At 40.4% G+C, this 15,585-nt stretch overlaps 1 protein-coding gene across 1 annotated transcript in view; it reads left to right on the top strand.

Annotated features, from left to right (window-relative positions):
- LOC146959974 (uncharacterized) overlaps nt 1-15,585 on the top strand; it is a 146,661-nt gene that overhangs the window by 15,977 nt on the left and 115,099 nt on the right. The window lies entirely within an intron of this gene.

Raw genomic sequence — 15,585 nt, 5'->3', positions numbered from 1 at the left:
AAAATAAAGGTAGATGTTTGTGTTAAAGCTCCATATAGTATAAAGGTAGATGTTTGTGTTAAAGCGCCTTCAAAATAAAGGTAGATGTTTGTGTTAAAGCTCCTTCAAAATAAAGGTAGATGTTTGTGTTAAAGCTCCTTCAAAATAAAGGTAGATGTTTGTGTTAAAGCTCCTTCAAAATAAATGTAGATGTTTGTATTAAAGCTCCTTCAGAATAAAGGTAGATGTTTGTGTTAAAGCTCCTTCACAATAAAGGTAGATGTTTGTGTTAAAGCTCCTTCAAAATAAAGGTAGATGTTTGTATTAAAGCTCCTTCAAAATAAAGGTAGATGTTTGTATTAAAGCTCCTTCAAAATAAAGGTAGATGTTTGTGTTAAAGCTCCTTCAAAATAAAGGTAGATGTTTGTGTTAAAGCTCCTTCAAAATAAATGTAGATGTTTGTGTTAAAGCTCCTTCAAAATAAAGGTAGATGTTTGTGTTAAAGCGCCTTGAAAATATAGGTCGATGATTGTATTAAAGCTCCTTCAAAATAAAGGTAGATGATTGTATTAAAGCTCCTTCAAAATAAAGGTAGATGTTTGTATTAAAGCTCCTTCAAAATAAAGGTAGATGTTTGTATTAAAGCTCCTTCAAAATAAAGGTAGATGTTTGTGTTAAAGCTCCTTCAAAATAAAGGTAGATGTTTATATATCAGTGAGTTACAGAGGAATCAGAAGGAAAGGAAACAGTCAGGGCTCTCAAGTCTCACGCATTTGGCGTGTGACACACGCATTCCCACCCGTTCACACGCTCACACGCCACACATTGTATTTCTCACACATTTAAATTACCACGGTGACGTCCACCAGTCGCTTTAACAGTGGAACAGATTTGAGGGCGCACTGATCACAGAGAGAGGTGAAGAGACAACAACACTGTTACCTGTTGTAGCCTACTGGCCTCAGCCTGGACCATCCTAAAACACCCACGACCGTGAGTAACGAGTCAAAAAGCCGCCGACACTGATCACTGCCTGAAGAGTTTGAAAGCAGCCTCTTAACTTCATGAACGCAGCTCAAACCGAGCTGGTGCCTGAGCACGGCGACCAAGCTTTGATAAACACACCGGACCCGCGCCGGTTTACAGTAGGAGCTTAATTAAAAATTAAAAAAAAAAAGCGCTCATCGCGGTGCAGCAGAGAACAGCGGAGTTTCCTCTGCTGCAGCTGATCAGCTGACATGTGGTCAAGACGAAGCTACAGAGTAGACCGGTCACTGTCACAGGTGTCTCTCATCTCATCTCATTATTATAGACTTCACCCTCAGAGCTCTGTCTTCAGACTGTCCTGACCGTCCCTGAACATCACACAGGGACAACATGGAGCTGCTGTGTGATTGGTTACTGAGTTTTATTAATGTTTACATCAGGCTGCGTTCAACTAATCAGTCAATGCTACTGTGATTTATACAGTAATCATAGTGTAGTGGCAGGAAAGACCATTGCATCTGTATCAAATATTGTGTTGAACAAGTTCAACTTGAGGAAAAATGTTTAGGGTGTTTTCACTGTTCCTAAATGTAAAAATGGGTCACATTGGACCCTCAACTTTATTTAAAGGTTAAATAATGTGTTACTTAAACATTTTTCATTGTGCTGTGCTCTAAAAATAAACTAACAAATACTAGTGTAGAGTCCTGTATAAGTGCCCAAAATAAGTGATTTGAGGGCATCCTCCCCAAAATTTTGTGTGCGCTGTGCGCGCAATAGCACATTCGTATGAAGGAGTATTAGGGCCAACCCAAAAAAAAAAAAAAAAGCCAGCCAAAAAAAAATAAATCGGGGAAATGGGGGAAAAAGCAGGCAAAAAAAAAAAATCGGCCCAAGAAAAAAAAAAAATCAGCCAAAAAGAAAAAAAATCCAGCACAAAAAAAAAAAAAAACCAGGCGAAAAAAAAAAAATCCAGCACAAAAAAACACCACGTACCACGTTGACCACGTACCACAACAAAGCGACAAGCGACTGACGGCTCCATGACAGCAGCAGAGTGACAGACAGGCTGCCAAACTCTGCAGCGCCATAAAAGTGAACAATAAAGCCGATTAACTTTGACTCAATGCCGGAGTATGACAATGAAAAGAAGAAAACTTAAGCGGTAGGCCAGAATCGACCAACCTCTGCTGCTAACGTACAGCAATCAGCAATGCATGTTCTTCATTGCTGTCCCCCATATCTATGGCTGCCCCCCCCCCAAAACAAACACACACACACAATCATTTATAAGTTACATAGAGACGTTATATGAGCTAACGCGACTAAACGTGACTGGAGACACCTCCGTGACTAGACCACCGCTGGTCTCTGCCTCCTCCTGTAGTATTTACAAATACAAATACTTTACAGGATAGGCCTATCTCCTCTCCTGTAGTATTTGTAGTATTTACAAATACTACTACAAGAGCCTGTCTGTCACTCTGCTGCTGTCATAGAGCAGTCAGTCGCTTTGTTGTGGTACGTGGTCAAGCCTGCAGTTTTTTTTTTTTTTGGCCTGACTTTTTTTTTTTTTCTTGTGCCGGATTTATTTTTTTTTGCCTGACTTTTTTTTTTTTCTTGTGCCGGATTTTTTTTTTTTTTTGCTTGCTTTTTTCCCTTGCGCTGGATTTTTTTTTTTTTTTGGCTGGCCCTAATACTCCTTCGTACATTCGCATTCACTGTGCCCCCTCCAATTTTTAGGTTGCATGACGCCCCTGGTTAACTTATTCCAGTCATAAATCATAAATATTTTTGTTTGAATGAATTGATGCGTCATTTGTCAGACATCCATCCCCACTTCAACCAAAACCCCGCTGCCGCTGGTAAAATCTCACTCTGAACTCACTTCAAAACTTGAGAGCCCTGAACAGTGAAGACTGTAGGTTTGGAGGGAACGATCAGTCCTGGAGTCTGGTCTGCTCTGATGGTGGTTACAGAGTCTATCACAATAACAGAGAGACACCTATCACCTCCTCCTCCTCCTCCTCCTCCTCCTCCTCCTCCTCCTCCTCCTCCTCCTCCTCCTCCTCCTCCTCTGTCTCTAACAGAGTAGCAGTGTATGTGGACTGTCCTGCTGGCTCTCTGTCCTTCTACAGAGTCTCCTCTGACTCACTGATCCACCTCTACACCTTCAACACCACCTTCACTCAACCTCTCTATCCTGGGTTTAGACTCTGGTCCAGTCCTGGTTCCTCAGTGAGTCTGTGTTGAGTGCATCAGAGTCTCCTCCTGTCACAGAAACCTTCTCACTGTTGAACAGACAGTTCAGTCTCTACATGTCTGTCTCTGTCTCTGTCTCTCACTCACGTTTTCACATTCATGGATTAAACCAGTTGATGTTTTAAACTCTTCTCAGTGATTCTTGTAAACGTCTTCCTCTTCCTTTAAAGATGGAAACGTCGATTATTACAGGACAAAAACCACGGTGACTTTTACTCAGCTGCTGATGAAGGACGAGGCCTAATATCACCAAGCTAAAAGTCTCTGAGCCGCCAGCGTCACTGAGGAGAAAAACACATTTTAAACACATTCACTGTTCATGTTCAACTTTACAGGCTGTTTGTGAGCTGCTCACAGCTAAACACACACAACAAGAAACACAACTGGAAACACACATCATGTTGTACGGACGCTGAATAGAATGAATTACATGTGATTTCTTTTTCTTTGTGTTTTCACTGAATCAAATAAAACAATGTGAATCAGTTTTATATGTGATGTGCATTTCCTGCTGATGTAGAGCAGCACAAAAACCATCAGCTACTAATCCTACCAGACAATGATGTTTCTGTTACCATGACGCTGAGTTCATCTCTGTCCTGTAAATAATCTGATGTCAAATAAACAAAAACTGTAAAAAAATGAATGATTAGTAGTAATATTAGTCAGTACTGTGTTGTGTTGTGTAGTTGTGTCTAATGATCATAGTCAGTGTCTTATTCAGATTACTGGTTAAATCGATGACAATTATTGATTATTAATCAGATTTGACTGTAATAGATGTTTGTGTTTGTGGAGCAGCAGTTCACATCACGTCTCCTTCAAACTGCTGCTGCTCTGCTGCTTCATTTAAAACCTATTAAAGTTAAATACAGTGAGACTGCATCATAACTCATAAAGTCATGAATAATATATGAGATGTAAATGAAGTAACATGATGCACATGTGTTATTAAAGGCTGGTGTTAATTAGCTCAGGGTGTTGTTACAATTCACTTTAACCAGATGAAACTAATGAAAACACAACGTTAACAGACTAAAGAGTACCACAACGTGTGTGTGTGAGTGTGTGTGTGGAACTAGTTTTCAGACTTTTTCTGCTCATGGCCTCTAAAGGTGCAGCCTGTAAAATAATCTCTAAAACCCTTGTGTGCACTCACATCAAACTGTAAACACTGATTGTGATTTAAAAAGCTAAAGTTGGAGAAACAACTAATGCAGAGGGAGGATGAGTGTCTCTGCTGTTGTGTGCAGTTTCTTCTGCTTTGCTCACACTAATTGACAATAACACATTGTCAAACTTCCCTGTTGCTCCTGTGTCTTCTACCTCTGCTACTCGTTGCTTATTGCTGCTTCTCTGTTCTCCTGTAGTGAACCTAATCTTCTGATGTGCTGGTCTACATGATCATTAATGCATACAGGGATTAATAAAGTATTCTTTGACTTTTTGAGATGGTTTCAACTAAAAAACTGAACTAAATAAATGAGAAGCTGAATGTGAAAAGGAGAAGAAGCTCAGAAAGAGGCAGGAGAGTTACTGTACCTGGGATTGTTCTTTTAGGAAAACCAGGAGCTGAAATGCACCTTTAAAGACCTGGAAAACAGAGACCAGGTTTAGAACTCATCATCTGGATCACCATGGTGACGGCACTGGCAGCTCCTCACTGTCATTGATGCTTATTGATCATAAATTACATTGATCCGTCTACATGTGAAATCACTTTTGACCATCACATAAAAAAACAAACCTGTCAATCAAACTCATCTCCTACAACCTGAGGATTGTAGCTCCGCCTCCTCCTTCAGTGTTTCCCATCATGCACCTGGGCTGTGGTAAAAAATCACTTCTTAGAAACTGGTTTTTACTGACTTGTATTTCTGAGATGTACATCTGGACACACTGAAGGATTTTTACACTAATTCTACTTTAACAATACACAATGACAATGACTGAATCAATATGAAAGAGTTTATAATACTCACCTCTAATCCTGACTGTAGCATAGAACTGTGGAGAAGAGTGAGAAACAGACTGAAGTCTACACAATGACACTGCAAGAACTCAAAATCTTACCAAGAATATTTGTCTTATTTTTAGTCAAAATGTCATTTCTAGTCAAGACAAATCTCATTCTATTTAAAATAAGACTCATCGCATTAAAAAGCAGCTTGTTTTTAGACACTTTTTACTTCTTTCAAGCAGATTTTCACTTTAAATAAGTAGAAAAATCTGAACGTGGAGCAAGATTTTCTTCCTTATTACAAGGACAAAACCATTTTTCTACTTATTTCAAGTGAAAATTAGTTTGAAACAAGTGAAAACTGTCTAAAAACAAGTAAATTTTTAGGTGATTTGTCTAATTTAAAGTGGAAAGAGAGTTTTGACCAGAAATGAGACACTGTGACAAGAAATAAGACAAATATTTTTGGACAGATTTTGAGTTTTTGCAGTGGATACAGGAAATATAGAAGTATAGAAGTGTCAGCAGACCAACTGTGTGAATATACATGTCAACATAAAGAGGTCAGAAAGTAAAGGCTCTCGTACTCATTTCATCTGACCAGTTGTAGTCCGTTACAGACAATATTCACCTGTTAGTAACAATGGAAACAGTTTCAACTAAACACTGATTCCTGATGATGATTCAAACAAATGAAGCACAACATCAGTGACTGTAGGTTTAACACATCTGACTTTACTGAACATTATCTTTGTTGTTAGTCAGTGTTGTCGTTGATGAAAATCCATGGTTCAAAGCCCCATGTGGTTCCTGTCAAAGTCTCATTACTCATCCATTTAATCCACTAGCATAGCATTCATCAACACGCAGCATCACATCCACAACGCCGTCGGCTCGGCCCAGAGGCATGATGGGAGTTCCACTACTGCCATATTCAGTGGGCCACATAACACGGAGGTCACCCCGAAAGTCCCGAGCTTTTTCAGTGAATGTGACAGTTGTTGTAATAAAAACTCTTGTAATCTCTGACATGGACGCTGCTCTGCAACAGACTCTACTGTGCATCATTAATAGTAGTGAATAGTGAACTCACCTCTCTCTGCTGCTCTGGTGGCTCCTTACATCCTTTGTTGCAGCCGTGTGGCTCGCTGACAATGTCACTTCTCTCACGTCACATCCAACGTCCTGTCTGTCGTCACGGCGATATATGATACTAGTTGTCATAGTGTTTGATTGAAGATGATTGGCTGGCTCCTACCTTAACCCACACTGCAAAAACTCAAACTCTTACCAAGAACATTTGTCTTTTTTCTAGTCAAAACTAATCTCATTACACTTAAAATAAGACTCATCACATAAAAAGCAGCTTGTTTTTAGACACTTTTTACTTCTTTCAAGCAGATTTTCACTTGAAATAAGTAGAAAAATCTGATAGTGGAGCAAGTTTTTCTTTCTTATTACAAGCACAAAAAACCTGCTTTCACTGGCAGATTTTTCTACTTATTTCAAGTGAAAATTAGTTTGAAACAAGTGAAAATGATCTAAAAACAAGTTCATTTTTAGGTGATGAGTCTTATTTTAAGTGGAAAGAGGTTAGTTTTGACTAGAAAAGAGACATTTTGACAAGACATAAGACAAATATTCTTGTAAAGATTTGGGGTTTTTGCAGTGCATAAGCTTCTCCTGTAACTACTATACTCATGTAGTCTGTAGGTTACAGTTGTTATGGTTCTTCAACAGTGGACTGACTGTGTTCCCAGTCATGTTGCTCAGACTAGAGCCAGAAACCAGTCCACTCTGAAACACAGTGAAGTGAGCCTGCAGTCCAGCCTGGTCATGTGACCTTCTACCTGAACACACCACTTTCATATGAGTGTTCATTCATGTTCATGCCCTGACCCCTTGTGGTTGTTCCCAGATAGCACACGTACGTCTGGCCGACGTCGGCCTGAGGTTGGACGTCGGCCCTATAATTTATAACATCTGTCAAGCATCGGCCCATGGGCGAATATCTTCAAATTTGATACTCATTTGTGCCAGCTCATCAAACGTCTCTGGTGCGTCGGCTTTAAGTCGGCCGCAGACCTGCCCACAGACGGCGGGACCTCCTGTCAGTTTGGTCCAGAGACGTCGACGGAGTGCGTTTCAGGTAAGTTACTTGGGATATATTGCCAAAAAAAAAAGAAAAGTTAGGCCTATTTCGTTTATTTTGTAAAAGTTAAAGGTTTCCAGTGAGTGGCGAGGTACAACGCGGTCGAAATAACAGGCTACCAGCACAGGTGCCAGCTTATTTATAACTGTATTTGGCGTTAACGTTAGTTTAACTTAACGTTAGTCATCCTAACATAACGGTTACAGCCGACACCAATAAAATGTTAAGTCCTATTTTTTTCCCTCTATTGGACGTTATCTGGCTGGAAAAAGGTAGAAGTGACGGGACCGGTAAGCCGTTAAAAAAAAAAAAAAAAAAAATGCTCCAGAACTAGAGGGGGGGCTGGCCGGCCTGCTGCCCGGGCACAAGGCGCTGGTGTGCGGATGAGTGAAGGAGGGAGACTCGGTCTCTGGAGCTCACCATGGTTACATAGATAGCAGACGCTGTAGGCTACATTTTTGTCCTCGCGCTTATGACACGCGCTGTCCCTGCAGATTGGCAGCTGACTTGAGAATGATATTAGGCTACTCTGGTTAACTGTTGAGACAACTGAAACTGGTAAAAACAAATGTGTATGCTTATCAAAATTACAGAAAGAAGTGGCAGGCAGGGAAGTGAAGTTTTACACGATGGCAGAGGGAAAGGGCTTGAGAGTGTGATTGTTGCTGAGATTTAATCAGGTTGATTTGTCAGTGATTTATGACAAGACCGGACACTGCACAGAGCAGCAACCACGAAGACTTGTCATCTCACTGGTCATTAAATAAGACACATTGTTTACTCCAGCACTCCTTAATTCTTTACCAATTCTCCGCCGGACCGCGGCGTGTTTTTTCCTTTTTATTATGCAGAGCAGTGAGCCAGTGAGCAAGCACCTGATAAACAGCGGATGCGCACCAGATGATTGACCGGGGCAAAAACTGAAACGAGAGGCATACAGAGAGGAAAACACAGCATATCGGCTACAATATAAGGTAGGTAGCCTATGTCCAAAAGGCTTTGTCCTGTCGTCACGACGTGAGTGAGGGAGGATGGTGGTTCAAGTTTAGTGATGAGGAAACTGTCACTAGGTGCGTTTCCATTACCCCTTGAAATGCGCAAAACCTAAATATCAAAATTAAAAACTGGTAATGGAAACACCTTCATTTCGAAAAAACTCTCAAATAGGCCTATCGCAAAAAAGTTTTTAGTTTTTGAGACGTATCGATACAAACTTGTATCGCAAAAGTGTAATGGAAACACTTTTTCTACACATCACCGGCGTCAGCGGAGTTGTGTGTGTCCACGCTGTGTTGGTTTATGTAACTTGAGGGGACAAATGAACCACATGTTTATTGTCATGCATTGCTGACCTGGGCATCGTTTCTCAATAAATTAGAAAAACCTTTCCTATCATTCTCCTTTTCCCTGCATGGTTGAAGGAGATTGGCTCGCATCCACGCTCCCACTCCCTCCTGCGCTGAAATGTCACCTTAAGTCACATAAACCAGTACAGGTGTGTGGACACAACCACCTATATTGTTGTCAGCGCCTCATCACCGCTGGTGTTAAAAGGCTCCGTTCTTTCTGCAGTCAGGTTAAAGCGCACATCCGCCGTGTTGGTAAACAAATAATCCCTCTACATCAACGGAGGCGACCGTGCTTGAGCAGCTTGGGTTGGAGGTGGTGTGAGTGCGGGCCAGCGGGGGACAGGGGAGGGGGCATTAGAGCTTCAGCACGGAACAACTGGCCCGTGTGAGTGCGTCCTTATTTGTGGCCGCTGCAGCGCCACACGGGCTTTGCCTTTCAGCAATCAAGCGCTGTTTTTGTCTTTGTTAAAAACAGTAACAGCAACAGCTGTAGGCAGCTGAGATGGCGTAGCCACGAGTGTGCCAGTGCCACCCACAGAGGAAGCTGGCATACCCAAAAATTTGATGCATTTTTTGTTTTTGTTATAGTCTATAGCTTCTAACATGTTATCAATCAGTCAATACATTTGTAAAAATCGCCGTCAGGTGATGCGTTGCGACACCTGCACCGGCTCGCGGAGAAACTGGACTAATGGAATAATTAACGAGTTAAAGGCCAAACCACGCCGTCTTGCCCTTTAAATTGAGAGCTGCGCAGTGCGCACAGGAAAGCAGCGATATCGTTGTCCTCTGCTGCTTTGCGATATAAAACCATCAGGCCAAGCTGTTACATGTGATGAATGATGAGCCCAGTAGTTGTGTTCAGATGGTTAAATAGCTTTGTTGATCATGCGATCAAAGTAATTTAAGCGCCGTTACGCACGCCGCATCTCTCTCGTCCAGTGCGCTCCTCTCCTCTCCTCTACTCTCCTCCCTCTCCAGTACCTGGCTGCTCAGCTCTAGGACCGGGGCTGAGAGACGTCACCGCTTTCATTCCGTCTGATCCATCTGGTCAGCGCGTTTAGATCCGAGTGGCCTGAGTGTCCCACACCTGAGCTCTGTGCCATAGCGCGCAGCTCCAGCTCAATGAATGACAGCAGGTCTCCCAGTTACCTGCAGCTGCTGCTCAACACTGATCAGAGCAGCTCACCCTTTGCTGAGGTTTTATTATAAACTACGTTTCTTATGCTGCAGCTCCACAATATGTTTATTTGTCCCTCTCTCTATTAATGCGTTGGATCAAATTTTTATTCTGCGTTTGTATCCATCCAGCTCTCTGTCCACACTCTCCATGGCGGAAACGGTTACGCGCAAAACCCTCATTTAAATACTGCGGTTTGCATATTACTCATAGTAGATCATTGTGTTTGCGCTAACCAGACACGCAAAAGTGTGTTTTTTGAATGACTTTGTTATTGATTTATTTGAGCACGTCATATCCATAAAACCTGTCCCTCTTCAGTCATTTCTAATCGTTAACACACACACTTTGTACGTGTAGACACTCCGTGACTCTGCTGTTCTGGCCCTGACATCTCTTCCTCATCTTTCTCCTCTTTTTCTTCCTCACCGCAGTTCTCAGCCTCTGCAGATGAAATGAGGAGGGGGGAGCCTAATGCCATTTGATTCGTCAGGGGCCAGCGGAGCCTTCGAGGAGTGAGATGCTGATGAAGAGGACTCACAAGTTATAATCTATTGATGACGGTTTTATTGATTGAATTTATGCTGTTTTGTAGCCTAACCTGAGTGAAGCATGAAAAGTTTTTTTTAAACTTGACTTTTGCCTCTTAATTGTACATGCAGCACACAGGGATTATAATTTATTTATTTATTACGTAGGATTGTAGAATATTGTAGGCTACCTAGTTCAAAAGGCCCGACCTAAATGAATAAAGGTCGTATGAATTATTTATAGGCTAAATATATGGAGCGCCTGGCGCTCCCGCTCCTGCTTTTATTGATCGCCGAGACGTCGGCCGGTGGTCGAGCTCGATCAAAGGCCGACGTCTCGGCGATATCTTGCCAATGAGCAAACGCTCTCCATGCGACGTCTTGGCGACGGAACTTGATGCGTCGGGAATACGTCGGCACGACGTATGTGTGCTATCTGGGTTAGGTGGCACTGCGTTACATTGAGAAGAATATCAACAGGTGAGTGTTAAATGTTCACTGTTTCAGGTCTGAGTCTCATCACATCATCCATCATTTATTATCATTTAAAAACATCATTATAAACCAAAGACTAGAAATGAAATCATGTGATCAAGTTGTTTTTTGTTTCTTAACTAAATGAAAAATGTATCTCTAATAAACATCAGTCTGTGATTTACTTTCAAACCAAAAGAGAATGAGATTTTTGGTGTCACAATCAAGACATGAAATTCTTCTTCTTTATTTTTGAATTCCTTTTAAAATTATTTATTTGAAACCAGAAACCATATTCATATGGATGTATCTGATTTTTAATTTAATTAAACCAAAGATTAGAAACAAAATCATTTGTTCAATTTGGTTTTTGTTTCATAACAGAAAGAAAGAAAATCAAACAAAACATTCAAATTGAGTTTTTCTAATTAATCTTTTCATTTCATTTCATTTTTTATTTAACCTTTATTTATACAGGTACTCTCATTTAGACATGGTGTCTCATTTTCATTCTCATTTGACAGAGACAGTAGCTCAGTGCACAGACAGGAAGAGGACATCAAGAGTGAATACATCTAGATAAAAGCCAAATAAAAGAAACTGTCAAACACCAAAGATGCACCATTTTGACAGTTGTTGTTTTTTCTATTCTGATGCCAAAAGGTTTTTTTTCCATTTTCATTTTGAAACAGCAGATTTACAGGTTTTTTCCTTTAGAAAAAGAACAAATATGGATGATGTGATGATACCCAGACCATTTCAGTCTTAGAAACTCATCAGCTGTGTAGCCGACCATCTTGGTACCTTAATAAACTTAATACTAATAGATGAATCCTCAGAGTTGTGTATCAGTGCTGGTGGATGTGACTGTCTCTGACCTTTGTGTAGAGTCTGTGTGAACGCTGCCTGAATCCCTGTAGATCAGCTGTGACACATGGGAAGATGTGCTGGCTGATGAATCCAGGTCTTTTGCAGGTACTGGATCTAAAGCGAGAACAATGTCTTATTAAGGCTGATAAATCTTTTATTGTGCATTATTAGGCCCTTATTATCAGTTAACTATGCACTTGTTAACAGTTAACTATGCTTTTTGCAGGTGCTGGATCTAAAGCGAGAACAATGTCTTATTAAGTCTAATAAATCTTATGTTATGCATTTATTAATGATTTTTTAAATGTAAACAAATAAAAGTCTCAATATATCCTGCAATAACACTTAACAGTTGAATTTTCAAGCATTTTAAACAGAGTCTTAATGTAGCACATTTCATTAAACTCAAACTCAAATGACTGTGCTGAATGTACACAGCAGTAAGTAGCTATCACGTACAGAAAAGTGTCAAGAACATATCAGACAGTGCACAACGAAAGAGAGAAGCTCTATGTTTCGACCATGTACACTGTATGTATATAAGCCTAGCTGGAGACAAAATAAACGACATTATTTGAATGTGAAAACTGACTGATACACAGAGGAGCGCTTCCGTAGGGCAGCAACAGTCATCCCTGTAGATCAGCTGTGACACATGGGAAGATGTGCTGGCTGATGAATCCAGGTGGACAGCATGTGATGTAGCAGCAGCAGCTGTGATGAGCCTCTGTCATGAGCCTTCATGGAGCTCACAGGTCGTCAGCATCCATGAAGGAGAAGCTGTTAGTGAAGAAAACTCCAGTCAGACCATGGTGAAGCACACTGATGTTTCCACAAGCTGACCTCCTGCTTTTAACAGCTATTTACTGGACTTTTCTTTAAACACTGTCAAAGCTACAGGACAGAGAAGTTCATGCCCTGACCCCTTGTGGTTGTTAGGTGGCACTGCGTTACATTGAGAAGAATATGAACAGGTGAGTGTTAAATGTTCACTGTTTCAGGTCTGAGTCTCATCACATCATCCATCATTTATTATCATTTAAAAACACAAGTCTGGGATTTATTTTAACACTAAAAGAAAATATGACATCATTGGTGTCACAATCAAGAAATGAAAAAAATATTTTAAAAAAGAAAAATTCCTGTTATTGTTGTTTTATTTTGAAACCAGAAACCAAATTCATGTAGATGTATCTGTTTTTTTATTCTAAACCAAAGACTAGAGACAAAATGATGTGATCAATGTGTTTTTTGTCTCTTAACCCTCCTGCTGTCCACCTGGGTCAAGGAAGGAAGGAAGGAAGGAAGGAAGGAAGGAAGGGAAAAGGGAAAGAAAGATAGATGGAGGGAGGGAACAGATTTGACCAAAAAGGATGGAAGGAAGGACAAAGGGAAAGAAGGAAGAAAGGAAGGGCCTGGGGAAAGAAGGAAGGAAGGAAGGACAAAGGGAAAGAAGGAAGGAAGGAAGGGCCTGAGGAAGGAAGGAAGGAAGGAAGGAAGGAAGGAAGGAAGGAAGGAAGGAAGGAAGGAAGGAAGGAAGGAAGGAAGGAAGGAAGGAAGGAAGGAAGGAAGGACAAAGGGAAAGAAGGAAGGAAGGAAGGAAGGAAGGACAAGGGGAACGAAGGAAGGGAAAAGGGAAAGAAAGATAGATGGAGGGAGGGAACAGATTGGACCAAGAAGGAAGGAAGGAAGGAAGACCAAAGGGAAATATGGGAGGAAAGAAAGAAGGGAAAGGAGAAGGAAATATAGATGGAGGGAGGGAACAGATTTGTTCTAGGAAGGAAGAAGGAAGGCAGAAAAGAAGGAGGGAAAAGGGAAGGAAAGAAAGATGGAGGGTCATTTGGATCAAAAGAGGAAGGAAGAAGAAGTAAGGACGAAGGAAGGAAGGAAGGAAGGAAGGAAGGAAGGAAGGAAGGAAGGAAGGAAGGAAGGGAGGGAATAATGATTGTGGAGAGAAGGAAGAGAGAAAGGAAAGAAAGAAGGAAGGAAGGAGGAAGGGAACAGAGAAGGACAAGAGGAGGGTTAAAAGAGTGTGAAGTTTTGCTGATGAAACCTCTCATTTGTGATTGGGCAGAGACAGGAAGAAGTCCAGCAGAACCACGGCTCCACAGCAACAATGAAGCTAAACGTTAGCTATTAAACACTGATCTGCTACATCCCAATCAGCACAGAATGACTGATGAGTTTATCAATACAATGTTCAGCATGAGCCTATATCCAAAAACCAGTGGAGCCAGCAGAACCACAGCCCAGAATAAGCTTCACAACACTCTCTGCCTGTTCAACAGTCACGCTGCTAGGATTAGCCACAAGCTAACATGAAGCTATCAAAGTGAGTGAAAAGCTTTTCCGTATCAATGAACTTGTCATGTCTCTCACTCAGCATCATCACAGAACATCAGCAGTTGTTGTCTGGAGCAGATCTTCACATGTATGATCAATAAAGTCACCTTTAACCCTCAAATAGAAAGTTAGATTAACGGAGCTCAGTACAAGTCAACCTACCACGAGGCTCCCACAGCAGACTGTTGCCTAGAAACGGGTCAACCCGCCAAGTCTGCAGGGGCTCGTTAGTGTGGCCTTTCAAAATAAGAGCTTCTAACTCATAGATCATAATAAATACATAAAAAATAAATAAAGGAGTGAACGACTTCATATTGTAACAGGCAGATAAATAATAATAATAAACTAAGTGTAGTGCAGCTTCCATAATAACAGAATTACAGTTAGTGGAATTACTAACTCCTTAACTCTGTTACAGCAGCAAGTACAAGACAAATAAATAAAACACATTACAGCAGAGTGAGGACAGAGGAAAGCATCAATGTGTTTAGGAATGACTTGGAAACACTTTATAATGAAAACCATATTGACAATGTATATGGAACATTTGAAGAATATTCACATCATTATTAAAGAAAAAGTGTCCAGTGAAACAACAAAGCAGCAAACTAAAGTCTATAGATGGACCATGGATCATGAAGGGATTAGGAAACGCCTGTCAAAAGACAAATACACTCTACAGAGAATTTATTCAACAAAGAACTAAAGAGGCAGAAAATAAATGTAAGTATCAGAATAAGTGAACCAATATTATAAAGCTCTGTAGAAAAGAAAACTATAGGACAATATTTAATAACACCAACAACAACACTAAAGGAATATGGGATATATAAAATGTTATTATCAAAAATGGCTCAACACAATGTACTTTACTGTAATACAATAGTGACTAAAGGAAAACATTGTTTTAACTGTACAGGTTTTAGATCTATAGCCTATCACATGTTATATTTACTTTTACACATTTTAAAACAACCATAAATTATTCTAGATTTTTTTTTTTGCCATGAAATGTGATGATTTGAGCTGTTTTCCATGAATTACAATACTTTTTGTTTTCCTTGAAACCATGAAATATGATTAATTTCGTCTCATCTCTTTTTAACCATTACATGAATCCTTTAAGTTATCAACTGTGAAACAGTAAAAACACAAATCAAACACTTCAATGTTTAAATTCAGAACATTGCTTTTGCTGGTAATGAACATATTTAGCAGGTTCTCCGTCTATAATGCACATTATCAGTGCAAGCAACACACACACACCAACACAATACAATGAGTTCAGCATCCACACAATATATCACAGCTCATAACAGGTTATCACTGCCTTCAATCTTCCTTTAATGCACAAACAATAGTAACTGTAGGTCATGTTCATGTTTCTGTGGGGACGATAAGAGCTTTCTGCTGCCTGAAATAAATCAATGTTGAGGTCAACAAACAATATTATTATATTCTATATTCATATAATTAGAGCCAATCATCTACTGGGTTAC

This window comes from Trachurus japonicus, unplaced genomic scaffold, assembly GCF_045865225.1.
Source record: "Trachurus japonicus isolate A0001 unplaced genomic scaffold, Traja_1.0 AP030824.1".
Taxonomy (NCBI): Eukaryota; Metazoa; Chordata; class Actinopteri; order Carangiformes; family Carangidae; genus Trachurus; species Trachurus japonicus.
This window is presented reverse-complemented; position numbering and strand designations above follow the sequence as displayed.